The sequence below is a fragment of the Neofelis nebulosa genome, chromosome 2 (genome assembly GCF_028018385.1).
Source record: "Neofelis nebulosa isolate mNeoNeb1 chromosome 2, mNeoNeb1.pri, whole genome shotgun sequence".
Taxonomy (NCBI): domain Eukaryota; kingdom Metazoa; phylum Chordata; class Mammalia; order Carnivora; family Felidae; genus Neofelis; species Neofelis nebulosa.
The window spans coordinates 79,582,164-79,609,848 of record NC_080783.1 but is presented as its reverse complement, the minus strand read 5'-3'; the positions used below and the strand labels follow the sequence as shown (position 1 = coordinate 79,609,848).

The 27,685-nt window shown below is 39.7% G+C and overlaps 1 protein-coding gene across 6 annotated transcripts in view; it reads right to left on the bottom strand.

The window, feature by feature from the left end:
* The window catches only part of CACNB4 (calcium voltage-gated channel auxiliary subunit beta 4), a 258,639-nt gene that overhangs the window by 82,985 nt on the left and 147,969 nt on the right, over positions 1-27,685 (bottom strand). The window lies entirely within an intron of this gene.

Below are 27,685 nucleotides of genomic sequence, written 5' to 3'. Positions count from 1 at the left end.
ATTAATGTGATGTATCACATTGATTGATTTGCGAATGTTGAACCAGCCCTGCATCCCAGGAATGAATCCCACTTGATCATGGTGAATAATTCTTTTCATATGCTGTTGAATTCGATTTGCTAGTATCTTATTGAGAATTTTTGCATCCATATTCATCAGGGATATTGGCCTGTAGTTCTCTTTTTTTACTGGGTCTCTGTCTGGTTTAGGAATCAAAGTAATACTGGCTTCATAGAATGAATTTCTTCTCTAATAGAATGAGTCTGGAAGTTTTCCCTCCCTTTCTGTTTTTTGGAATAGCTTGAGAAGGATAGGTATTATCTCGGCTTTAAACGTCTGGTAGAACTCCCCTGGGAAGCCATCTGGTCCTGGACTCTTATTTGTTGGGAGATTTTTGATGACTGATTCAATTTCTTCGCTGGTTATGGGTCTGTTCAAGCTTTCTATTTCCTCCTGATTGAGTTTTGGAAGAGTGTGGGTGTTTAGGAATTTGTCCACTTCTTCCAGGTTGTCCAGTTTGTTGGCATATAATTTTTCATAGTATTCCCTGATAATTGCTTGTATCTCTGAGGGATTGGTTGTAATAATTCCATTTTCACTCATGATTTGATCTATATGGGTCATCTCCCTTTTCTTTTTGAGAAGCCTGGCTAGAGGTTTATCAATTTTGTTTATTTTTTCAAAAAACCAACTCTTGGTTTCGTTGATCTGCTCTACAGTTTTTTTAGATTCTATATTGTTTATTTCTGCTCTGATCTTTATTATTTCTCTTCTTCTGCTGGATTTAGGCTGTCTTTGCTGTTCTGCTTCTATTTCTTTTAGGTGTGCTGTTAGATTTTGTATTTGGGAGTTTTCTTGTTTCTTGAGATAGGCCTGGATTGTAATGTATTTTCCTCTCAGGACTGCCTTCGCTGCATCCCAAAGCGTTTGGATTGTTGTATTTTCATTTTCATTTGTTTCCATATATTTTTTAATTTCTTCTCTAATTGCCTGGTTGACCCATTCATTCTTTAGTAGGGTGTTCTTTAACCTCCATGCTTTTGGAGGTTTTCCAGACTTTTTCCTGTGATTGATTTCAAGCTTCATAGCATTGTGGTCTGAAAGTATGCATGGTATGATTTCAATTCTTGTATACTTATGAAGGGCTGTTTTGTGACCCAGTATGTGATCTATCTTGGAGAATGTTCCATGTGCACTCGAGAAAAAAGTATATTCTGTTGCTTTGGGATGCAGAGTTCTAAATATATCTGTCAAGTCCATCTGATCCAATGGATCATTCAGGGCCCCTGTTTCTTTATTGACCGTGTGTCTAGATGATCTATCCATTTCTGTAAGTGGAGTGTTAAAGTCCCCTGCAATTACCACATTCTTATCAATAAGGTTGCTTATGTTTGTGAGTAATTGTTTTATATATTTGGGGGCTCCTGTATTCGGTGCATAGACATTTATAATTGTTAGCTCTTCCTGATGGATAGACCCTGTGATTATTATATAATGCCCTTCTTCATCTCTTGTTACAGCCTTTAATTTAAAGTCTAGTTTGTCTGATATAAGTATGGCTACTCCAGCTTTCTTTTGACTTCCAGTGGCATGATAAATAGTTCTCCATCCCCTCACTCTCAATCTGAAGGTGTCTTCAGGTCTAAAATGAGTCTCTTGTACACAGCAAATAGATGGGTCTTGTTTTTTTATCCATTCTGATACCCTATATCTTTTGGTTGGTGCATTTAGTCCATTTACATTCAGTGTTATTATAGAAAGATATGGGTTTAGAGTCATTGTGATGTCCATAGGTTTCATGCTTGTAGTGACGTCTCTGGTACTTTGTCTCACAGGATCCCCCTTAGGATCTCTTGTAGGGCTGGTTTAGTGGTGACGAATTCCTTCAGTTTTTGTTTGTTTGGGAAGACCTTTATCTCTCCTTCTATTCTAAATGACAGACTTGCTGGATAAAGGATTCTTGGCTGCATATTTTTTTTCTGATCATCACATTGAAGATCTCCTGCCATTCCTTTCTAGCCTGCCAAGTTTCAGTAGAGAGATCGGTCACGAGTCTTTTAGGCCTCCCTTTATATGTTAGAGCACGTTTATCTCTAGCTGCTTTCAGAATTTTCTCTTTATCCTTGTATTTTGCCAGTTTCACTGTGATATGTTGTGCAGAAGATCAATTCAAGTTACGTCTGAAGGGAGTTCTCTGTGCCTCTTGGATTTCAATGCCTTTTTCCTTCCCCAGATCCAGGAAGTTCTCAGCTATTATTTCTTCAAGTACACCTTCAACACCTTTCCCTCTCTCTTCCTCCTCTGGAATACCAATTATGCGTATATTATTTCTCTTTAGTGCATCACTTAGTTCTCTAATTTTCCCCTCATACTCCTGGATTTTTTTATCTCTCATTTTCTCAGCTTCTTCTTTTTCCATAATTTTATCTTCTAGTTCACCTATTCTCTCCTCTGCCTCTTCAATCTGAGCCATAGTTGTCTCTGTTTTATTTTGCAGTTCATTGATAGCCTTTTTTAGCTCCTCCTGGATGTTCCTTAGTCCCTTGATCTCTGTAGCAAGAGATTCTCTGCTGTCCTTTATACTGTTTTCAAGCCCAGCGATTAATTTTATGACTATTATTCTAAATTCACTTTCTGTTATATTGTTTAAATCATTTTTGATCAGTTCGTTAGCTGTTGTTATTTCCAGGACGTTTTTCTGAGGGGAATTCTTCCGTTTGGTCATTTTGGATAATCCCTGGAGTGGTGCGGACCTGCAGGGCACTTCCCCTGTGCTGTGGTGTATAACTGGAGTTGGTGGGCGGAGCCTCAGTCAGACCTGACGTCTGCCCCCAGCCCACCGCTGGGGCCACAGTCAGACTGGTGTGTGCCTTCTCTTCCCCTCTCTTAGGGGCGGGATTCACTGTGGGGTGGCGTGGCCCATCTGGGCTACTTGCACACTGCCAGGCTTGTGGTGCTGGGGATCTGGCGTATTAGCTGGGGTGGATCGGCAAGGTGCACGGGGGGGGGGGGGGGGGGCGCGGGAGGGGTAGGCTCAGCTTGCTTTTCCTTTGGAGATCCGCTTTGGGAGGGGCCCTGTGGCACCAGGAGGGAGTCAGACCCACCAGAGGGATGGATCCGCAGAAGCAGAGCGTTGGGTGTTTGTGCGGTGCAAGCAAGTTCCCTGGCAGGAACCGGTTCCCTTTGGGATTTTGGCTGGGGGATGGGCGAGGGAGATGGCGCTGGTGAGCGCCTTTTTTCCCGGCCAAGCTGAGCTCTGTCGTCGGGGCTCAACAACTCTCCCTCCTGTTGTCCTCCAGCCCTCCCGTTCTCTGAGCAGAGATGTTAGCTTATAACCTTCCAGATGTCAAGTCCCGCTTGCTGTCGGAACACACTCCGTCCGGCCCCTCTGCTTTTGCCAGCCAGACTCGGGAGCTCTGCTTGGCCGGCGGGCTGCCACTCCGCCCCGGCTCCCTCCCGCCGGTCCGTGGAGCGCGCACTGCCTCGCCGCCCTTCCTACCCTCTTCCGTGGGCCTCTCATCTGCGCTTGGCTCCGGAGACTCTGTTCTGCTAGTCTTCTGGTGGTTTTCTGGGTTATTTAGGCAGGTGTAGGTGGAATCTAAGTGATCAGCAGGACGCGCGGTGAGCCCAGCGTCCTCCTATGCCGCCATCTTCCCAAGATCCCCCAACAATTAGAAATACATGAGAGATCAAGAAAGATGTAAATTGAACCAGTTTACTCTATATTTATATGAACGCTTAGAAGAATAAAAAGTGATTAAAGCATAGCATTATTCATGCCTGTTTTATTTTATTTTATTTTACTTTTAGTTTATTTATTTATTTTGAGAGAGAAAGTGTGTGTGCGTGGACACATGTGCGCACGTATGGGGGAGTGGTGGAGAGACAGGGAGACAGAGAATCCCAAGCAGTCTCTGCACTGTCAGCTCAGTGCTCGATGCAGGGCTGGATGTCACAAACTGTGAGATCATGACCTGAGCTGAAATCAAGACTCAGATGCTTAACCGACAGAGCCACTCAGGTGCCGCCATGCCTATCTTAAAAGCTTTCCATTGAAAAAGACATATTATGGAATAAAACATGAGAATTTATCACCAGTTTTAAAATAGTCAACTAAAAACATCTTCCATCTTATCTGGATTATAAATTGTTGAAGGTAATGAGTTGTGCATATTTATATTTATCTCAGAAACATGCAATACTTAATGATTGCTCATATTTAACAAAGAAAGCCAAAATATTGACCTGCATACAACTTGCCTGCAGAACCTCAAGGAAACAGCAGATTTCCATTCTGGTGCAAGGTCAAGCTTCTTAAACTATGGTCTTAGAACAGTGGTTCCCAATGAGGGGGGGGGTAGTTTTGCACCCCCCAGCGGACATTTAGTGATGTCCAGAGATCATTGTGATTGTCACACTTGGGGGGGAAGGGGCTGCTACTGACATCTAGTAGGTAGAGGCCAGGGATGCCGCAAACATGTTAGGATGCAAGGAATAGGCTCCCACAACAAAGAATTATCTGGTCCAAGATGTCAATAGTGCAGAGGTTCAGAAACTGGCTTACACCATGGAAAACAGTACGGGTATTTCTCAAAAAAGTAAAAACAGAACTACCATATCATCCAGCAATCCCACTTCTGAGTATATACAAAATAACTGAAATTAGGATCTCAAAGACACACCAGCATTCCCACACTCACTGCAGCACTACTCCTAATAGTCAAGATGGAAACGACCCAAGTGTCCATCAAAAGATGATTGGATAAAGAAAATGTGGTGTATACATGCAGTGGGGCATTATAAAAGAAGGAAATCCTGCAATTTAACAGCATGGATAAACATGGAGATGAAATAAGTGAAATAAACTAGTTACAGAAGGGCAAACACTGCCTGATTCCACTTATATGAGGTACCTAAAATAGTTAAACTCATAGACAAGAATGGAGGTTGCAGGGGTGGGGTGGAAAGGGGGGAATGGGCATGGTTCAGTACATATAAAGTCTCCATTTATATTCAGTGAGATGAGTAAGTTACAGAGATCTGCTATATTATGTAGTGCCTATAGCTAATAGGAATACTGGCTATAAACTCACAAAGGGACACTGGGAAGCTTTTGGAAGTGATAGATATGTCTACTGCCTTGATTGTGGTGACTGTTTCATGGGTATATGTTTATGTCCAAGTCTATCAAACCATACACATTTTTTTTTAAAGAAACTCTGGCTTAGAATCATCAGCTTTGTCCTTAATGATCAGTTTATTTTTTCAAAATTAAGTGGACATATTTAGAAACATGTTTGTGTTTTTCTGATTAACAGGGAAACTATTTACCAGCCAACCAACTATAGCTTGACCTTTCAATAAACATCTCAATAAGAAGATAAGTAGGATGTAAGGCAACTAGTAACAAAGTTCGCCAATATTTATAAAGCTGGAGTTGTGATCACACACACCTTGCATATCCAGAAGAGCATGTAGGTATCTCCTGTGAAAGAACTGAAACCATCACAGATGAAAAGACAACTGCCAGCTTGGAAGGCTTTGGGAAGACCCAGCAGATCTCGTGTGACTGGATCTCAGTGGAGTCCCTACATATGACACCTGCTGCTGGAGTAGAAGGAATGTAACAATAAAACAATCTCCTGGAAGGACTCTGAGGTGAATTTGGGTCTAGTAATGTGCTGGTAAAGGGTTGAATAAAGAGGAACTGCCACATAGAGCTTAGGACTATGTGCCATAGAGAGCTCAGTGCCCTGCAGAACACAGAGTAAGTGTTCGAAAATATATTAGCTATAATGAGGATAATGAAAACGACTGTTATTGTTATTATGAATACCAAACGAGTCTTTCCAAAATGAGCGCCATTGTTTACCCCCAAACTTCTCCCTTCCATATGCTTTGTCTGTGACAACTAGAAGGGCATTAAAGAGAAAGCTAGCTGGAAACCTCAATACACTGACAAAAAGAGATCTTTTGTCTTGACTCCTCCTCTCAACGTGGCAGAAACAAACATTTTGAAACAAAAGTGGAAAGGGCTGGGGGGGAAAGGATGCTACCAATTTTCACAGTAAGAACATACAACAGCTACCCTCAACCATATGTACTGGTTTGTCCCCTTCCAAAATATGTGGTTTGCCATCGGGGAGGCACAGCATGTTTTCCATTTGCCACAAAAGCGTGCGTTTATTTTTTTTAACACAACATTTATTCAGCGTTGACTAAAGTCTGTTAGTTCATTCATTCCATCAACAAGTATGTGTTAAGCACTCACCTACAGGCAGGGTACTATAGGAGTCGCAAAGATCTGTAGACTGTCTTTCCTCTCAAATTGTTCACAATCAGGCAAAGAGAATGGTAAACTATACCAAGAGACAAATATGGATGACTCCAGAGACTCATTTCCTTTCTGTCCATTTGGCTAGTTGTGCAGAAAGCTGGCTCAGCTCAACAGAAAATAAGCTGATACCAACCACTGGGCTCCAGAGGCTTTCCTCTTCTAATAAGGTCACTTCCCTGACCAGGGAGCTTCCACTGTTATACAATCACATCAATGTGCCCTGGCCGCAGGCCCTATAAATACAGAGAGCGTTATCTACCAGCTGTGGCTACAGTGCGTGCAGATATTCACACCTGGATTAAGCCATGGGAGGAAAGCTCAAAGGATTGCATGCATTCTACTGTGTCTGCTTATTATTTATTCTCTAAATAAAACCCATGTTATATCTGCACTGTGTAGCAGTATATCCTGCAAGTGACTCCTTGCATACGACACAGAATTGGCAATGGCAGCATGTCCAGAGATGCAAATACCATGTTAACTACATCTATAGTTTACCATCCCAACTTTGTATAGATTTATGACATTTAAAATTTTTCTTTTTTCCCAAAATAGATTCAAATTATTATTGACTGAAGAGTTTCCTAAAATCAAAAGGCATATAAGAGAGTTGAGTGAATCCTGTTCTCTAAAATTCTGTAACACATGGAAGGTGTGCTTTAGATTGGAGCCGACTGTAGAGTCAAGTTCTCTTGAGGGGTGAGCCTAGAATCTTGACCAGGGTAGCCTCAGGAAGTATGGTTCAAAGGAGAGATCATGCTCAACTGTGGGTTGATCTGGGGCCATACTAAGTAAGCCTTCTGTGAATTCTGCTTAGCAGCTGAGGGTCTGCCAATGGGGTGGTCTGGAATGCATGAGGAATCTCAGGACAAACTTGATTTGCAAATACAGACAGGCTTACATCTATCATTACAGCCATCATCGGCCATGCCCTCACCTTTAAAGAGAGACTATTGAGGCAAATGGGGTGCCTTGGTTGCAAAGTGTAAGAAGGCACTCACTATCAAAATGGTGCCAGTGCCAACTCAGCATATGCATGATCCTGAGAGTGAGTGCCTCCTTACAGTTGTGCCCTGGGCACCTCTGCCTTGAGGAGGCACCATCCCCAGGATCATGCAAGTTTAGGTTGGCATGTGCACATTTCAGAGAGTAAGCACTTCCTTAAATTTTGTACCCTAGGCTCCTCACTTGCCTCACTGCTCACCCCTTCCCTTCTTCCTCTTTCCCATTTGGTGCCCCCTTAATTTGTACATTAGTCCTCCATGAACATTTTGAAGAACTAGGATCTAGCAATGTCTAAAGGAAACATCAAGACCAGACCCACCATGATAACACATCTTAACTTTGAAAAAAACCTACCCAGACTGAACTCTTCCCTCATGGAAAACCAGAATATACCTTGAAAAGTTCAGATAAAACAGGACTGAATTCCTGACTCATTTTTCTTCCTGCCAAGATGAACACTCAAAAATCCAGCTTAAAAGCCATTTTGCAATGGTTGTGATTTCAAAATTGAATGCCTTGTAACTTGCTCCTCCTATATGTTTGGTAATCCTATTACAGCAATTCATTAAGCATCACACCAATTTAGGCATTATTAGGTGTCAGAATGTGTCTTTCTTTTGTGAATATTAATTAATGGAATATTTGTGGAAAGATTTCATGTTATATTTCTTTTTTTTTTCTTTTTACTTTATCAGTCCAGAGTCTTTGTAGTACCCTCAGACCTATACCAGTCCAATGTAATTTATAATTTGGTTCTTTATTTACCAAAGAAGAATTTCCACCTAAACATGAAACTGTATTTTATGATAATGATACAAATGACAAGCGAAACAATGCTAAGTAGCTAGTTATGATCAGTCTTCAAGATTTTGACAACTGGCCTGAGAATCCTTAGCCTTTGTCACTTAAACTCATTTGATTGGTTTAGGAAGTTTGAAAGAGCTTCACAAACATTGCTCTTTGGAAACAAGTCACCATCAAAGGATGATGTTTGTTGCAAATGCCAATCTAACTATCATATGGTGAATCTTGGTTTAAAATAGCATAAATGAGAGTGGGTGAGCCACATGGATCTTGTCATGTCTCATTTACACATTCTTCATCCAGGAGTGTATTCATTTCATATTCTTGCTGTAACGAATGACCACAAACTCCGTGCTTAAGCCAACACAAATTTATTATTTTATAGTTCTAGAGATCAGAATTACAAAATGTGTTTTACTGGCCTCAAATGAAGGTATTGGCAGGGGTACATTCCTTCTGGAGACCATAAGGGAGAATTCATTGCAGAGGGTGAGGGGAGAATACGATTCCTTGCCTTTTCTAGCTTCTAAAGGCTGCCCATATTCTAAGCAAGTAATGTGTGGTTGAGCCCTTCGGGTGCTGCCAACTCTCTGATTCTTTCTCTTCTGCCCCTCTCTTCCATTTATAAGGACCCTAGTGATTACAGTGAGTCTACTGGGATAATCCAGGATAATCTCTTCATCTCAAAGTTAGCTGATAAACTACCTTAATTCTCCTTTGCCATGTACCCTAACGTATTCACAGCTTCTGGGGATAAGTATGTGGACATCTTCAGGATCCACAAGGAGTTTATATAAAATCTGCCCTGTGTGAGGCAAGGGTTTCTAAGACTCATGACATTTCAAGTGTTGGATCTTTGGCATATACAGTCTGGAGTTTTCTGACAATCAGAACTTTCACAAAAAAAATTTTTTACAAGGCAGTTGTAAATCACACAGGCGATTTTCCTATCATCACTTTGAAAACTTTTGAACTTCACAAGTCAGTTTCATAAAGATATGAGTTGATTCTTAAGGACCAGGTCTAGTCAATACCCAAGATGTGTAGATTTTGCTTACTGTGAAATAACTGCACATTGGAATTTATCCACATTCCTATTTATGAACCTATGAGGATTGTCAGACTGTGTAAAGGAATGGTGCTTGCTCCCTAACCCACTCTGCAATGACGGGGCCCCTAAAGAAACAGCAACCTGGGCTTCTTAAGTACCTGTCTGAATGTCTGTGAGACAACAGCCAGGACCATGGTGAGATGGAGAGCATGTGACCTGCCTGAAAGTATTGCAAGTAATTTTTTTAAAATAATAATTATTCTCAACCAAATATACTGCAGGTCATAGGTGGCCCCCAGCCACCCCTGCTAGAGGCTGCTTCCATTCTGAGCCTGGCTCCAATTCCCACAGTTCCAGAGGATTCATTATGGCTACTGTGCTATAAGAACTTCACTCTACTTTGCCCTCCCAATTCCTTCCCATCCTTAAAGAGTCTGACATCTCATCTTGCTCTTCTACACAGGCACTAGATCTCTCACGAGTTAGCTTGATTTTTGGTGCATTGCTGACCAGACTCTGAACTTCTCCTGTGCTCTGCCCCGGTGCTGGCATCAAGACTATGATCCCATGTGGCCCCAGGCTTGTGGACTGCTAGAGCCGCTCATGTGGCCTTTCTGTAGGAGCCACTATGTGAGAGGGAGCCTCACTAGAGGCCAACGGATGGCCTCTAGCTGATACACCATTTTTCAAGTGCAAAATATTTATATTTGGCTAAATAATCTCAGATTGGCCTACAGAAACCTGATGGAAAAAGTTGTTTCTGGGGGTCAGACAATGTAATTGCATTAATAAAGCAGAAGCAACAGCACAGGACTGAGACAGGAAACTTGGATTCTATTCCCAGTGCTCTTCAGATCAGTGGGGTAACTCTAGGAAAGTTCTTCATCCCCAAATTAGCCTCAGTTTTCTTATACGTAATATGAAGAGGATGGGGAGATTACTTCCTGCCTCAATACACCCCAGTATTCGTAAAGCGAGATGGGAGCAAGTGATAATATAACACTGAACTCAGGCAGTCTAATTCCAAAATTTCTAATAGTTTTCTATGAGTTTCCACTTCATCTCCACTCAGGAGTGCTGGTTTTTAGATATAAATCTCTGATATATTTATATTTATATTTGTTTCATATGCACACACACTTAAAACTATATTATATATATGTGTGTATGTATGTGTGTATGTGTGTGTAAAATCTATTCTAAAATCTCCTAAAGTACAAACATACACACATTTCCCACAGAGAAAGTTGTAACATGGAGGTAAATTACATATAAGGTAGAAATCCTAAGAAGCTTTAACGATCTCTGAATCAATAAGAGAAGTTCTGGAATATAGCTACTTTAGGAGGTTTCAGAATAGATTCCACTTTGTCAAACATTTCAGACAGGCATTTTTCCAACCTAGGGTGTTTACAATACTTATGACATCCATTTTTCACCCTTTAGAATTCCAAGCCCTAGAACACAGCTGACTGTATCACTTTTTAAGGAATCTCAGACAATACCTCAAGATTGAAACTTCCTGACGGATTTACACAAAGCTGATCATTCCTTCTTTGCATTGTACTATTGTCGTCTGTAATCCTACCACTCCTATTATGGTGCATATCACATTGCATTGTACCTGTTTACTCCTCTGCCTCTTCCACTTGTCTGTGATCTCTCTAAGGATGTTCACTGGATTTTATTCATCTTTGTATCCCCAGCACCCAGTGGAGTGCCTGGCACATAAACGCCATTCAACAGTATTGATTGAACAAATGACTAAGTTAATTGCTAAGAAAGTTTACCTGCACTCTAAGCTACTTGAGGCATTTCTATTATTTTCTGATTAAATATCAGAGAATGAACAGTACAAGGATGTGGCTTTTAGCTAAAACATTCTATGTATTTAGTAGTCACATGACAAAAATAACATAATAATTTGGGGATCTAGGTCATGATTTTATTTGAACATCTGAAGCAATTTCTGAGCATCCTTTAAAAGTGAGCTCCTGGGGGTGCCTGGGTGGCTCAGTCAGTTGAGCATCCAACTCTTGATTTCAGCTCAGGTCATGATCTCACAGTTTGTGGGATGGAGACCTGTGTCAGGCTCCGTGCTGACAACACAAAGCCTACTTGGATTCTCTCTCTCCCTCTTTCTGCCCCTCCGCCACTCATGTTCACAGGTGCTTTCTCTCTCTCTCTCTCTCTCTCTCTCTCTCTCTCTCTCTCTCTCTAAACAAGTAAATAAATACACATTAAAAAAATGAGCTCCTGAAGTTGAGGTACCACCTTCATATCAACCTTCATACCAAACCTGTAGAGCGACATTTAAAATTCCATCAGGTTCATGATGTTGCTGCTGAATGAATTCCATAAGTCACTCATGGGAAAATATCCATCATTTTGGAACTGTGTACATTATTAATACCTGAAACTTAGACGAGTTTTGAATACAGTTAGGGAACTATGCATATTTCTTCTGAATTCAAAGGAGCAGAGTGAATGGGATGCTTGTAGGATTTGTGAACTTCAAACTTTAAGGACAGAAAAAAGGAATGGGGGGAGGGTGAAGATACCAAGTATTCCAGGGAAAGGCCTCGGAAGATTGTGTCAGGGTAGCAACAGTGAGGCAGTGGAAAATGGCAACACCCAGGACATACTTTGAAGTTAGAAGTGACAAGAGTTCCTGATAGACTGCTTTGTGAGAGGAAGAAGAGCTCAACCTGATTTCAGAGTGTTTGACCAAAACAACTAAAAGAACTGAGCTACCGATTGCCAAGATAAGAAAGACTGCAAGAAAAGCAGGTTTGGGGAGAACACTGGAACCCAGATTTGGACATAATGAATTTGTTTGCCTACTAGGCAACCAGGTGGAAATATTGAGTAGGCAGCTGGATATATGAGTGTGGGCTTCAGTGGACAGATCAGTGCTGGAGCTATCATTATTGGATGGGAACATTAGAATAAAATGAGTATTTATTTATTTTTTATTTTTTTTAATGTTTATTTATTTTTGAGACAGAGAGAGACAGAGCATGAACAGGGGAGGGTCAGAGAGAGAGGGAGACACAGAATCTGAAGCAGGCTCCAGGCTCTGAGCTGTCAGCACAGAGCCCGACGCGGGGCTCGAACTCACAGAACGTGAGATCATGAGCCGAAGTGGGATGCTTAACCGACTGAGCCACCCAGGCGCCCCTAAAATGAGTATTTAAAGCTCACAGCTGGATGAGGTGAACAAGAGAATGCATAAAGATAGAAATAAAAGATATCTAAGGATTCAGTCCTAGGTCGCTCCAAGATTGAGCACGTAGATGATGAACCAGTAAAGAGATCTGAGTACTAGTGGCTAGAAAGGTAGGAAGAAAACCAAGGGAGTATGTATATATATATATATATATATATATATATATACATATATATATGTATATATATATACGTATATATATCTTTTATATATATACGTATATATATGTGTATATATATATATATCTTTGAAGTCAAGTGAAGACAAGCATATCAAGAAGAAAGAATGATTAGTTGTCTCAAATACTGCGGATAGGGCAAGGAAGATCATTGGCTATAACAATATGGAAGTCACTGGTGACCTTGATAAAAACAGTTTCAATTTGGTGGTGAAAGCCTGACTGGAGTGGACTCAGCAGAGAAAAGGGAAAGAGAAGAACAAAGCAGAGACTACAACAACTCTCAAAGGGATTTTTGCTATCTAAAGCAGGGTCTCTTAGATTAGGGTGACCAAAGAATCTATGGATAGTATTCAGAAAATTCATGAATTTAGATGGGGGAAGGGATTGCATCTTTATTTCCACTATTCTCATTTTCTTCAGTTATTAATGTAAAATCAGCAGTGTCTGTTTCTTTGTCCCTACATCTAGAATTCATGGATATTTTCATATCACATTATAGTTGTTACAGATATCTCAAAACATCATGATCATCACTATTTCAAATGTACAGTAATTATTAGCCCATCGCTAGATCTCATGAGACTATGATCTTCTGCTGTAAGTGTTCATACCAACATGGCTGGCCAACTCTTAGCAAATGTGCCCAGAAGTTCAGCCACCTGGGTAGTGAAGGGACATTTTCTCACAGTGGTAACCCAGGCAACTTTGTTGCTTTTCAGTTTTCCTTTTCTATCCATAATTGCTTGTTGGCCAATTCATGGAAGGAGATGAATCATTTGCATTGTTTAAAAGTAATAACATTTGACAGATCAAATGAGAATTTTTAATTCTGGTAAGATGGAGTTTTGTAACAGAGGTACAAGGTGCAAGAGCTATGATTGAAGAGAACCTCTGTAGCAAGATGTCTTTAAAAAACAAATTTTAACTTTAGCTTGCCTGTATTTGAGATGTATTATCTAATTCATTAATAAGAATAATATGTTACCACTTCACAATAGCTGAAAGTTATTTTAATAACTATATTCCAATATAATTTATTTCTTTTGCAATCCTATGTTTTATTTTAAGCACTTAAAAACATTATTCTGAGGAGTCCATGGTCCTTAGCAGGGCATTAAACACATTCATAACCAAAAAGTGAAGAATGCCTGCCAAAAATGGAAGGGAGAAATGATAATGCGAGGAGGAGGAAGCATCAAGAGCATGTTCTAACATGGAGACATACAAAGATATCTGCACTGAGGACGAGAATGATTCAATAGAGAGGGACAAAGAGATGATGTAGGAATAGGGGGAATTGCTAGAGCAATGCTCCTGAGTAGGCAAGAAGAGATGGACCTAATGCACAAGTGGAGGGGTTGGCTTAAGACGCAACAATGGAGCATTTGTGCAGTTACAGAAGAGAAGGCAGAGAACATGGGTGAATAGCAGGTACGTAGGAAGAGATGCTGACAAACTCCTATGGGAGTTCTCCTCTGATTGCTCCTATCATCGCATTACAATGAGAAGAGAAGTCATCAACTGAGAGTGGGGTAGGGAAGGAGGTGCTTGAGGTTTGAGGAAAGAGCAGAAGGTATAAATGAAATGGTCGTCCAGAAGAGTAGGAGAGTGAATGGACTAGTAAAATGCAGGGTGACTGGTGACTAGTACTGGGGACCCGCTTGAGGGTAATGATGACAAATTGCAAGTGAGTCATCACAATTGCGTGCTTTACTCCAGTTTCATCTAGCTGCAGCGATGCAGGTGCTGAGTAGGTGGAGAGTTGGATGTACCAGGGTTGTGCAAGTGAAGACAAAGCGAGAGAATGCCAAGAATGTGGAGAGTGGCCAACGGCTAGAAAATAAAGAGATCTGATACAGAAGAAGTGAATGTGACCAATCAGACTCATTTTCTCTTTCTACCTTTCCTGTCTTCTTCCTGTCTCCTGCTTTTCTGGGAGGCAAACATGAGAGAAAGGAAAATTATCAGGCAAGTGACCTACGGAACAGAAGCTGAAATACTGTCTAGTGGAGAGGCACAGAGCAGGCTGTGAGTAAGCACAAGTCTTTTTTTTTTTTTTTAAGTTTATTTATTTATTTAAGTCATCTCTACATCCAACAGGGGACTCGAACCCATGACCTCAAGATCAAAGGTTACATATTTTTCCAACTGAGCCAGCCAGGTGCCCCCAGGTAAGCACAAATCTTAAGTCAGCAGAAATCAAAGTTGAGTAAGAGGTAACAGAAAAAGAAGACTTGGTCAGGTGAATGGTTGAGCATGGAGTGAAGATCTACCAGCTCCTGCTGTTCAGGACACAACTTGCTCAAAACTGGTCCCTGGAGCTGCTTTAGAACCTGAGTACACAGGTGTCATCCAGGGCTATCTGGATGAGAGGGTATACAAGCAAATGGGAGCCACTTATTACCTGATTTTTTAAAAATACCTTTTTACTACTGAATGACTTTCAACTTACAAATGGGAGCATTAGACTTCCTTGATGCCCACTTTTGCATCACTTTCTATTTTGTGTGCTAAACTGTATATATCTAAGTGTAAGTATCTGAATAACTATAACATAACAGAACCAAAACCAAGCCTCGCTTATTCCCATGTCTCTTAGGACATCCTATTATGCTTGGGAGGCAGTCCACAAATGCATAGGTATGATGACACTTAAGGGATTACACCCTGATTATATCTCATCTATTTCTGCCTCCTTGAGAAACTGAGTTGTGTAAGTGGTCAGCCAGGTAGTTGAAAAATCAAGTGTGGATTTGCAATCCCTGCACTTTATTTGGCAATACTGATATACCTTGGAGATATCACAGGGCTTGTTTCCAGACCACCACAATAGAGTATCACAATAAGGCAAGTCAAATGAATTTTTTGATTTCCTAGTGCATGTAAAAGTTATTTTACACTATACTTTAGTCTATTAAGTGTGCAATAGAATTATGTCTAAAAATTACAATGTATACACCTTAATTTAAAAATACCTTATTGCTAAAAAATGCTAACCATCATCTGAGCTTTCTGAGTGTTGTAACCTTTTTGCTGGTAGAGGGTCTTTGCCTTGACGTTGATGGCTGCTGACTCATCAGGGTGGTGGTGGCTGAAGGCTGGGGTGGCTGTGGCATTTCTTAAAATAAAACAATGAAGTCTGCGACATCAACTGACTCTTCCTGTCACAAATGATTTCTCTGTAGCATGTGATGCTGTTTGATAGCAGTTTACCCACCACAGAAATTCTTTTCAAAACTAGAGTCAGTCCTCTCAAACCCTACTGCTGCTTTATCAGCTAAGTTTATAGAATATTCTAAAATCTTTTCTTATCATTTCAACAGTCTTCACAGCACCTTCACCAGTAATTTCCATCTCAACGACTTCTTTTCTCATCCATAAGAAATATGGATCTCTTCATCTGCTAAAGTTTTATATGAGATTACAACAATTCAGTTATATCTTCAGGCTTCACTTCTAATTCTAGTTTTCTTGCTGTTTCCACCACCTCTGCAGTTATTTCCTCCACTGAAGTCAAAGTCATCCATGAGAGCTGGAATCAACTTCTTCCAAACACACCCATTCATGTTGATATCATGAACCATCTATTGCAGACTATGAGTCTGGAGTTCTCTCTTATCCAACAAGACAGCAGACACAGAATTGAATACAAGAGAGGCTAATGTCTGGCAGGAGACAAGAGACCCAAACAGGGGTTTCATCTCCATATTTATTGAGAACTCAAGATCTTACACACGTGGTGAATATAAAGAAAACAATCAGACAGGAGTCATTAATTTGTGTGTATAAGAAGCAAAGGGTCTGGGGGCAAGTGGAGTTTGTGATCAAGGTACATTGGTGCCAGATGGAAAGTAATTTCCTGCAGGTGATATAAGTTTCTCGTGATCCCATTACAATACCTCACTAACTAACCCCGGGTGCTTCTTCCCCGTGGTGACAGCTTTCCACCCTAAGCTTTTTTTCTAACCCATTTATGTAAGTAGAACCTATTTCCCCACACCATCAATGTTCTTAATGACCTCTACAATGGTGAATCCTTTCCAGAAGGTTTTCAATTTACTTTGCCCAGATCCATCAGAGAAATCATGATCTATAGTAGTCATAGCTTCATGAAAAATGTATTTCTTAAATAACACTTGAAAGTCAAAATTACTCCTTGATTCATGAGCTGCAGAATGGATTTTGTATTAGCGACCATGAAAACATTAATCTCAAGCATCTCCATCAAGAGCTCTTGGATGACCAAGAACATCATCAGCGGTAGTATTTTGAAATGAACCTTTTTTACTGAGCAGTGGTCTCAACAAGGGGCTTAGAATATTCTTTAAACCATATTGTAAAAAAAATAAAATAAAATAAACCATATTGTAAGCAGATGTGCTGTCATCCAGGCTTTGTTGTTCCACTTACAGGACATAAGCAGAGTACAGTAAGCATAATTCTCAAGGACTCTAAGATTTTCAGATTGGTACGTGAGCACTGGCTTCAACTTAAAGTCACCAGCTGCATTAGCCCATAACAAGAGTCAGACTGTCCTTTGAAGCTTTGAAGCCAGGAACTGACTCCTCTTCTCTAGCTATGAAAGTCCTAGATGACATCTTCTTCCAACAGAAGGCTGCTTCATCTATGCTAAAAACCTATTGTTTACTGTAGCCACCTTCATGGATTATCGTAGCTGAATCTTCTGGATACTTGCTACAGCTTCTACATCACCACCTGCTGCTTCACTCTGCACTTTTAGGTTATGGGGATGGCTTCTTTCCTTAAACCTCATGAACCAATGTCTTCTAGCTTCAAACTTTTTTCTGCAGCTTTCTCACCTCTCTCTGCCTTCACAGAATTGAAGAGAGTTAGGGCCTGCTCTGGATCAGGCTTTCAGTTAAGGAAATTTAGCTGGTTTTAGCTTCTATCCAGACCACTAAAACTTTCTCCATATCACCAATAAGGCTGTTTTTGCTTTCTTATCATTTGAGGTTCACTGGAGTAGCACTTTTAAAATTTTTTTAAGTTTATTTATTTATTTTGAGAGAGTGTGCACATGAGAAAGAGCATGAGCAGGGGAGGGGCTGAGAGAGAGGGATAGAGAGAATCCCAAGCAGGCTCCACGGTGTTAGTGAGGAGCCTGATGTGGGGCCCAATCCCACGAACCGCAAGATCATGACCTGAGCTGAAATCAAGAGCCGGACACTTAACCAACTGAGCCACCCAGGCGCCCTAGAATAGCACTTTTAATTTCCTCCCAGAACTTTTCCTTTGGAGTAAAATCTTGGCTAACTGACACAAGAATCCTAGCTTTTGGCCTATCTTGGCTTTTGACATGCCTTCCTCACTAAGTTTAATCATTTCTAGCTTTTGATTTAAATTAAGGGACAAGTGAGTCTTCCTTACTCTGGAACACTTGGAGGCCATTATAGGATTATGAATTGGCCTAATTTCACTACTGTGTGTTTCAGGGAATAGGGAGGCCCAACGAGAGGGAGAGAGCTGGGAGAACAGCAGGTTGGTGGAACCGTCAGAACACACACACCATTTATTGACCTCGCCATCTGTGGGCATGATTCATGGCACCCCAACACAACTACAATGGTAACATCAAAGAAAACTGATCACAGATCACCATAACAAATATAACAATAATGAAAAAGCTTGAAATACTGTGAGGATTACCAAAATATGGCACAGAGACACAGAGTGATACATTGGAAAAATGGCACTGATAGACTTATTCAATGCAGGGTTGCCACAAACCTTCAATCTTGTAAATGATAACAATAACTGCAAAGCACAATAAAGCAAAGCAAAATTAAACAAGGTATGCCTATAATTCAGAACTAACCAAAAATGGCAGTACAGATGGACTCACTACTCTGTCTAAACTCAACAGATAATGGCTTTGCCTTTTGGTTTGTTGTTGTTGTTTTTTAAAGCAAGCTAGCTATAGTCTGTCTCCTGAATATTCTGCTGAAGGTACCACCTGCCAACCCAGAGCTTCCCCTACCCACTCTCATTCAAAAGGCTATTAAGCCACCATTGTGCTTGCAAAATTCCACCTCAGTTACTTGTGGGGAGACAAAGGGAGAGAGTATCCTCTAACTGCAGAGGAAAAGGAAAAGCATGCGTAAGTTCCAGAAATAAAATCACTTACATGAGTGTATGTCAAACATTTTTTTACCACAATCTGCAGTTAAGACATTAATTTCAGTGTGATCCAGCAACACACATGCACAGACACACCCACAACTGAACCCACAGATTCTGAATTCTCAGTGTGGGTAGTGCTCTCGGATAGTTTTCCATTTTTATTCTATTTTATTTCTGGTTTCAAAAGTGCAAGTCATAATATATTAAATGGATTTAATGATCCACAAATGATTTGTCACCTACAGTTTGAAAATATTAACCTATGTGAGTTAGGAAACAAAAGGTACTATGGTGTCTCTGTTCTGTAATAGCATACAAGTAATTTTTTACCACGATAGAAAATAAATCTCCACAGTTGAAAGGAATAGGCAACAATTACCATTATTTGCAGGTAATACGATTGTATACCTGAAAACCTCAAGAGGGTCAACTAAAAATCTAGTATGAACAAAATGAAAGTTGAGTAAATTGTTGGTTACTATATTAACACATAAAACCCAATAGTTCTCCTTTACACAAATAATAACCCAATAGACAACAGAGAGGGAAAAACCTCCCATCTAGGATAAAAACAAAATAGGTATAATACTTAGGGGAAAATACAGATGCCCAGGCCCTATTGGAAGAAAAGCATAAATTTTCAGCAATGATCATTCAGGAATTGCATAGAAGGACATGCACTGCTCTGGGGTGATAGGAGTCAAAATTGTGAAGATGTTCTTTTTCCCACATTAAATTTAATGTAACTGTAATTAAAATACAAATGGAACTTTTTGGAAAGAATTTTGACAAACTCATACTCAAACTCAAATGGAGAAATAAACTTGTGAGAAATGCCAGAAAAACTGTCAGGCAAAGAAAATATCAAATGGGAAAACTAACCCTACTAATTATTTAAATGTATCATAAAGCTATAGAATTTAAAAAGTTTGATAGCACAGAAAAAGACAAAATGACTGTAAATACAGAGTTCAGAGAAAGTCCTAAATGTATATGGATGTTTTGTAAATAGTACATGAAGTCCTTCAAAATTGGGGTGGGGCAGGCAAACATGTCATATTAATAAAAGATGTTAAGGGGCACCTGGTTGCCTCAGTCAGTAGAGCATGAAACTCTTGATCTTGGGGTTGTGGGTTGGAGCCCTATGTTGGGTACAGAGATTACTTAAAAATAAACTCTTTAAAAAAAAATATTAGGATAGCTGGTTGGCTTTGGGAAAGTAGATTGGACTCTTACTATTACATTCCCCTAAAATGTCATACAGATCAAAGACTTAAATAGTAAAAAATTTAAGCTAAACCAGTGTAAGGATAAAGTATATACAGCTTTAAAATTTTCTTTATCTGAGGAGTATTGAAGCATGACCCAAATTTCAGAAGTCAAAAAAATAAATAATAGATCTGTCAATGTAAAATGGAATACACATGACTGCACAAAGATAGTTGTTTAACTTGTAATATTGGATGTAATATGAAAACACTCAAAAGTACATAAATGCTCATCAGGATGGAACTGGTGAAACATTACAGCACAGCCCAACCAAGGACTGTTAAGCAGCAAGTGAGAAGAATGAGTGGGTCTAAATGTACTGACATGGTGAAAGGGCAAGTTCTAGAACATATACATTTATGTATACATATATGCACATGTAATATGAACACATATATATGTGAGTGTCTTAACATACACTATAGATACATGTAATATTCACATTACAGTTTACTGTGTGATATATATAGCAAAATAGTATATATATTGTTCTGTCATTTGCTTTTTTTCATTTAACAATTCATCTTGAAAATATATGTATTACACAAGAAAATGTTAGCTACCTCTGGGGATTAAAATTCTGGGATCCCAGGTTTTTACTTGTCTTACTTCTGTACCATTTGAAGTTTGTTTTATCGTAAGTTTTTCAAAAGAAGATGAGGGGCGCCTGAGTGACTCGGTTGAGCATCTGACTTCGGCTCAGGTCGTGATCTCACAGCTCGTGAGTTTGAGCCCTGCATCAAGCTCTCTGCTGTCAGCGCAGAAGCCTGCCTCAGATCCTGTCTCCCTCTCTCTCTGTCCCTCCCCTGCTAGTGCTCTCTCTCTCTACCAAAAAGAATAAATAGTAACAACAACAACAACAACAACAAAAGGTGATGAAAACAAGCCAGTACCACATCCAAATACACCATGCTCCGTCCCCCTCCGTTTTAACCATGCTCTGCTCCTCTTCAGTTAAAATACATAAACCTATAAACTCACTTCCTGCAGTTGAACTCGCAGGTTATCCTGGGTCACTGCAGCCCATGAGCTGGCCGCTAACCAGAAACTGCTACACAATCTGCACTGTGCTTGCTCTGACAATGGAACCAGATTATGAATCATGCTAACTAGTGACTAAAACACAATGTCTGGAAGCCTGTTACTGATATTTCTATGGACAAACTAAGGCCTGAAATGTCTCTAACATGGCAGGTGACATCAGTTTCAGCTTACTTATAAAATCCAGGTCATGTTTACTGTGTTCTAATTATTTTTCCTGAAGAGCCTGCTTGCCCAGTCTAGCTGGCAATAACATATGCAGTATGTGACACATGAAGGCTTACTTTAAGGCTCACAAAAAGAACACGGCAGCACCAAGTTATGAAACTCAGGCATCATTAAATTACAAAGTTCAAAGATGCTTCCAAATCACATTTCACACTTCCCATTGGTCCCAGGCTCTCCCTCTGTCACCTTCCTGGAGGCACAGGGCAACACAGTGGCAAAGGGTTTCACCACTCCATGAAACCCTGCCAGATACTCCTATATTGATAAGAACTGAAATTTTGTGGGTTCTTTCTTTAAAAATAATAACTCTTCAAGTTGCCCAGTAAGAAGACAAAGAAACGATTTCTACCCCTTCTCAACATTGCCTACAATTCAAATGGGAAAGTGGCAATCTAAATTTCCACCGATCAGTTTTAAAAATGAGTAGAAAAAAAGCGTAATATACCCATATATTATGCAACTATTAAAAAGAGACACAGCTTTTGATCTATGACCTGGATGCAAGCAAAATGATAAATATGACACAACCTTATTTTCTGTAAAAGTAAAAAGCCAATAAAATGACAAGAGATATTGTAATGATTGAACATGAAGAAATAAATGGAAAGATAGACACTAAGTTACTAGTATTGACTTACTTTTGGAGATGGTGAAAATGAAAGAAAGCTGGAAGAGATGGCTAACTTCTGCTTTTATGTATCACTGGGTTGTTATAATGAGCACACATTACTTTTATGATTTTTTAAATTACAAAATAAAGGAGAAAAACATTTTTTAATGTTTATTTTGAGAGAGAGAGCACACGAGCAGGGGAGGGACAGACGGAAGGAGAGAGAGAATCCCAAGCAGGCTCCATGCTATCAGCACAGAGCCCAACATGGGGCTTGATCCCATGAACTGTGAGATCATGACCTGAGCCAAAATCAAGAGTCGGATGCCCAATTGACTGTGCTACCCAGGCGCCCCAAGGAGAAGGGAAGTAAAATAGACCACTGAACAAGTATGCATCCTGAAAGAATCTGTAGGAGTGGCAGATTTCTACCACACATAAAGCTACAAGTGAGACATGACCCCAAATTCCGAAATGGCCAATGCACAGTAGTTGACAAATGCCATCAGTGAGTGACCTCTGGTGCAGGAGGTTATAGACAACCCTAGAGAATATGTATCTGATGTGAGTTGAATTGTGTCCTCCCAAAAAGATACATTGAGGTCCAGTGGATCAGAATGTGACCTTTTTTGGCAATATGATCTTTGTAGAGGCAATCAAGTTAAAATTAGATAACTTTGGGGCCCCTGGGTGGCTTAGTCAGTTAAGCCTCTGACCCTTAGTTTCAGCTCAGGTCATGATTTCATGGTTTGTGACATCAAACTCCACCTCAGGCTCCGTGCCGACAGTGCAGAGCCTGCTTGGGATTCTCTCTCTCCCTCTCTCTGCCCCTCCCCCGCTCACTCTCACTGTCTCTCAAAAATAAACTTAAAATATTTTTTAAAAAATAAAATAAAATTGGGGCGCCTGGGTGGCTCAGTCGGTTAAGCGTCCGACTTCAGCTCAGGTCACGATCTTGTGGTCTGCGAGTTCGAGGCCCGCGCCGGGCTCTGGGCTGATGGCTCAGAGCCTGGAGCTTGGTTCCGATTCTGTGTCTCCCTCTCTCTCTGCCCCTCCCCCATTCATGCTGTGTCTCTCTCTGTCTCAAAAATAAATAAACGTTAAAAAAAATTTTTTTTAAATAAAAATAAAAATAAAAAATAAAAAAATAAAATAAAATTAGATCATTTTGTAAGAGAATATATATATATGTATATATATGTATATATATATATATATATATATACATATATATACATATATATATATACCTTTATTTTTCTTTTCCTGTTGTCATTGGACCTAGCTATTACAAATCTCACAAATGTAAGCATGGAAGAGCCACAGATTTCAGACTTCTAGCTCTCAGAACTACAAATACAATAAATTTCTGTTGTTTCAAGTCACCCAGTCTGTGGTACTTTGTTATGGCAGCCCCGAGAAATGAATATAGTGTCCAACAAGTGGTTCATAAATCTCAGTATCTCAATGCTAGTCTTGGTATACATTCAACACAATTTAGCATGCCATCCATGGAATTACATCCTCTGATTGCTCTGTAGACACATGCTGTCTCCAATGAGACAGGAAAACACCTTGACCATGTCTTGTTTGACAATGATAGCTCGCACTTTGATTACTTACTAAATATTAAACATTGTGCTTTCCATGCATTGTTTTATATAAACCCCATCACAACCCTTGAGAGGTGATCAGTTTTATTGTTATCATTCCTCTTTTTACAGACAGTTTTTTGGAGCTGCAGTTCCCCTAAGCAATGTACTCCAGAGCATACAGTCAGAAGCTTGGACTCAAACCTGGGTCTGACAGCTTCAAGTTCACTCTTTGAGCTGCTAAACTGCACTGCTCCCACTCAGGCTTCCCACAGTGCGTGGTACTGTGGTGAGGCAAGGATGGCTTACAACACCTGGGCTTTTCAATTAAGTGTTACACTTGATAACCCATTCTATATATGTTGAGATTTTGTTTCAGTTATAGGATCACCATTAAAATAACTATTCTGAGGATTCTTTTAATTGATGGGGAAGACTGCCTAAGATACATGTTCCTAATAGGTAGCAGCCAAATATATGAAACTTCAGACTTGAAAAAGTAGGCACTATATTATATATATATGAAACTGTCAGACTTGAAAAAGTAGGAACCGACTTGGCATATGAAACCCACAGTTTCGTGGCTACAATGTGAAGCTGGGTCTTTCATCCTGAGGAGAACTATACTGTGAGGGGTATAGATTCTTCCGTACCTACGCCAAATAAAGATAGCAGTGATGCTTTCCCTTGTGTAGTCAATAGCGATCTCTGTACCTCCCCAGAACTTACCTGGACCATCATGGGTAGGTGAAAAATAGATATGTGTTGACTGGCTGATTAACTAAATTAGAACTCTAAGAACCATTAGAACTTCAAGACATGGTCTTCATTTGCATGTTACTATGCAGTGTGACACAAGGCTTTCTTGTGCAGATGGAAGGAAAGTTCTTATACAGAAGAGATTAAATGAGAGGTTTTAGAATCAGAGACCTTGATTTACATCTTTGGCTCGGCTACTTACCACCTGTGCTTTTGGGTGGGTAGCTAATTTTCTAAGCCTCAGTTTCTTCATTTGTAATGAGACAGCTACAATATACACAGCACAAAGGATTTCCATAGTAAAAGTGAGACATGTATCAAAGCACTTAGTATGGGACAGAATCCATGGAAATTATCATATAGTCTAAAGCAACATCCCTGGACATGTGAAATTTTGTGCTCTAATTCTTGGCTTGTGTAGACTTTCCTATTTTAACATAAGAATGGCTTAAATAAGACTGGGTTATTAGAAATTAGTGAAACAAGCTGGTTCATCTTAATAAACTTTTGGAAACAACTGTTACATAATTGGGCACACCACTATGGAGGAATCCATATGTGGATATAGAACTTGAATGCAGATGCTGAACTCACTAAAGAAAATTCAAATTATTTCATATTCATAACACTTCATTACAAATCATCAAAATTTTCAATGTCATGATGGACCTGAAAATTGTTACAAGATTTGGTGAAATAGTATTTACCAGGCAGCTAGATATTCCTCATGGTAGGATATGTTCTTTTATTCAATTAAAATATCAACTTTCAAAAAGCTTTCCTTTAAAAGAAAATGAAATGCCTAGAAAAAGGAGATATGGATTGCCTTCTGAAAGACTATGGTTACCCTTTTGTTATAAGTTTTTGTATAAGTGAATCTACCCATTTTTCAAATTCTCCAACTATTATGGATCCAGTTTACAGATGCTAATGCATAAATTCTCAAGCCAACTCTGAAAAACAAAACACACTAAACAATATCAAAACTATGTCAACTTTACCATAAGATTCACAAATCTTGGTCAATTGAGCAATCTGGTCCATAACAAATTAAATGAAAGTTGTGGAGTAAAGTACAATTCATGAATTTTTCTGTGCTATTTGAAACAGAAACATAAACAGCTTTTGCAGAGTGCCAGGAAGCCCACGTTAATTTTCCAAGGAATGGAAGTTCAGACAGCCCACAGTTAGTAATCCTTGACTGAAGAATTCTGGGAAGCAGCCAACTCTGTTTATTACACAGAGGACTGTGGCTTATTTACAATGAAAAGTCATGTTCAGGGCTCTAATGGGCATTCAGGGATCATAGTGCATTCTGTTTCTGCTCGCTTCTTCAGGGAATCTTGGCCAAAGACCCCAGCCAAAGAAACATGAAATTGTAGTCTGACCTCCAAAGAAATTCTGTGCAAATAATTTTGTTTAAGTGGTTCCCATTCCATGAAGAATAGTAAAAGTCTCTGGGTCCTGTTGTGAAAATAACTATTAAAAGTGAATCATGCTGTTTCATTTCAGCTCTGTGAATTAATGTGTTCTGTGCCTGGGATGTCCTGGGGTATTTGGTTCTGTGGTCATTTGTGTGTCAACTTCCTCTTTCAGGGATGAAAAGCAGCCTTCCTGGGAGCAAGTCTAACACTGGTTAGGAAGTCCCTAGGGCCTGGCCCACCTCTCATTAGGGAAACAAGATGCCTATTACATCATCAGGTGTAAATTCAATCTCCTCCTGCAGACTAATATGCTGTGGTCTAAAATGAACCAGAAGAACTGCCACTAAAAACCTCTAAAAGCCCTGCTGTGTTTCGAGATTATAAATGTTCTCTGGGCTCTCAAGGCATAAATCACTGAAGATGCTTCAGCTGATTTATGGAGGTCACTTCATGAGAGTGCATTTGGTGTCTTTATATGTCTCATTGAATAAGGTTCTTTTTGTAGGGATCGGAAGTGGCCTTGTCAAAGGGAACATGTGGTAGTCATGGAAAAGATACAAATTACCTTTTAACTCAATTACAACAATGAATAAATTCCATTCTACACTCAAAGAGCTTCCTATTTGGAAATCACTAAAATCAACACATTTCAGTGAATTCCTATCAGAGCAGGACTTGTAAGTGGTTAGGTTAGATATCGACTTACATGACAGGAAGGCTCTACTCCCTTCCAGTCCTTCCTCCCACCAAATCTCTTTCTGCCAGTCCCAGGATTAATTTCCACCCTTAGTGAGTTATTCTTTTAAGTGTTAGAGTTTTGTTTCATTTTATCTTGATCATCCAGAACTCCACATAAAAATCCAAAGACCTCTGGGAGGGGGCTAGCTACAGTAAATCTTTTTCAACTATCAACTCACTTCCCAGCAACCCAAGAGTCAGTTATGGACCTGGAGGTGAAACAGGAGGGTAAATACAGGGATCTGAGATGTGAGGTTCTTCCAAAAGGAAGGAAACCTTTCTCAGCTAATTTCTATTTACTATGTGTTTTTGCATACTATGGAGGAGATCAACAGGATATTATGGAATGATACCAACTCAGAAATCAGAGAAAAAACTTGACGGTCTTCTAAGAAACCAATGCATCATCTTGGCATCTATGGTCTGGGGAATGCTATGCCTGGGGTCGCTCATGGTACCCTTTTCTGTAGACGATGGATATCTGGTGACTTGGAGAATTTGCAATGGACCATGGAGTTTTATATTATGGTGCCATATTTGATGACTGCTAATTGGCCACTGATGTAATGATCAAATGCCAAGTCTAACTTTATTCAGCTGACACACAGAATCACTTCATTTCAAAGTTGGAGGACAGACACCTTAGAGAACATCTAGTTCATTTGCCAATTTAAGAATCAAATTCCACTACACTGTAGGTTAAATAACTTGAATTTAAATAAATAAATGTTTAAAAAAATAAAATTCCATCTAAATAATAAACACTAAGTGGTCTTTTAGTCTCTGCTTGAACACCTGCAGGGCTGGGGAGCTCACCCATTCAATTTTCAGAAAGTTCTGAAATTTTACTCTTATGTATTATAAAAATATGCCTCCCTGAGATTTCTAACCATGAATGCTAATCCAGTACCCTGAGCTCCTACAGAACAAGCCAGACACGCATGACAGTCATTCAAATATCTGAAGACAGCTGTCATGTCCCCTGAATCTATTATGTACCAGAAATGATGAATAATAAAAGCACTGCCTTTGATCTGAAGAAATTCTACCACATTCTCTGCAAATATGAGTTAATAAGGAGAGCAAAGGTCTTGTCTGAGGTCCTCTCTTGGAATATCCTAACTCTCTACTATGGTGACCTAAACAACCCTGTCAAGTTTGTCCAGTAGACATAGATATACAAAATGCACCTGCCTATCTTAAAAGTATGGGTAGGCTATTCAAACCATTCTTAACTATTTGTTTCTTCTTTTATAGCTATATATTTGCATCTTCT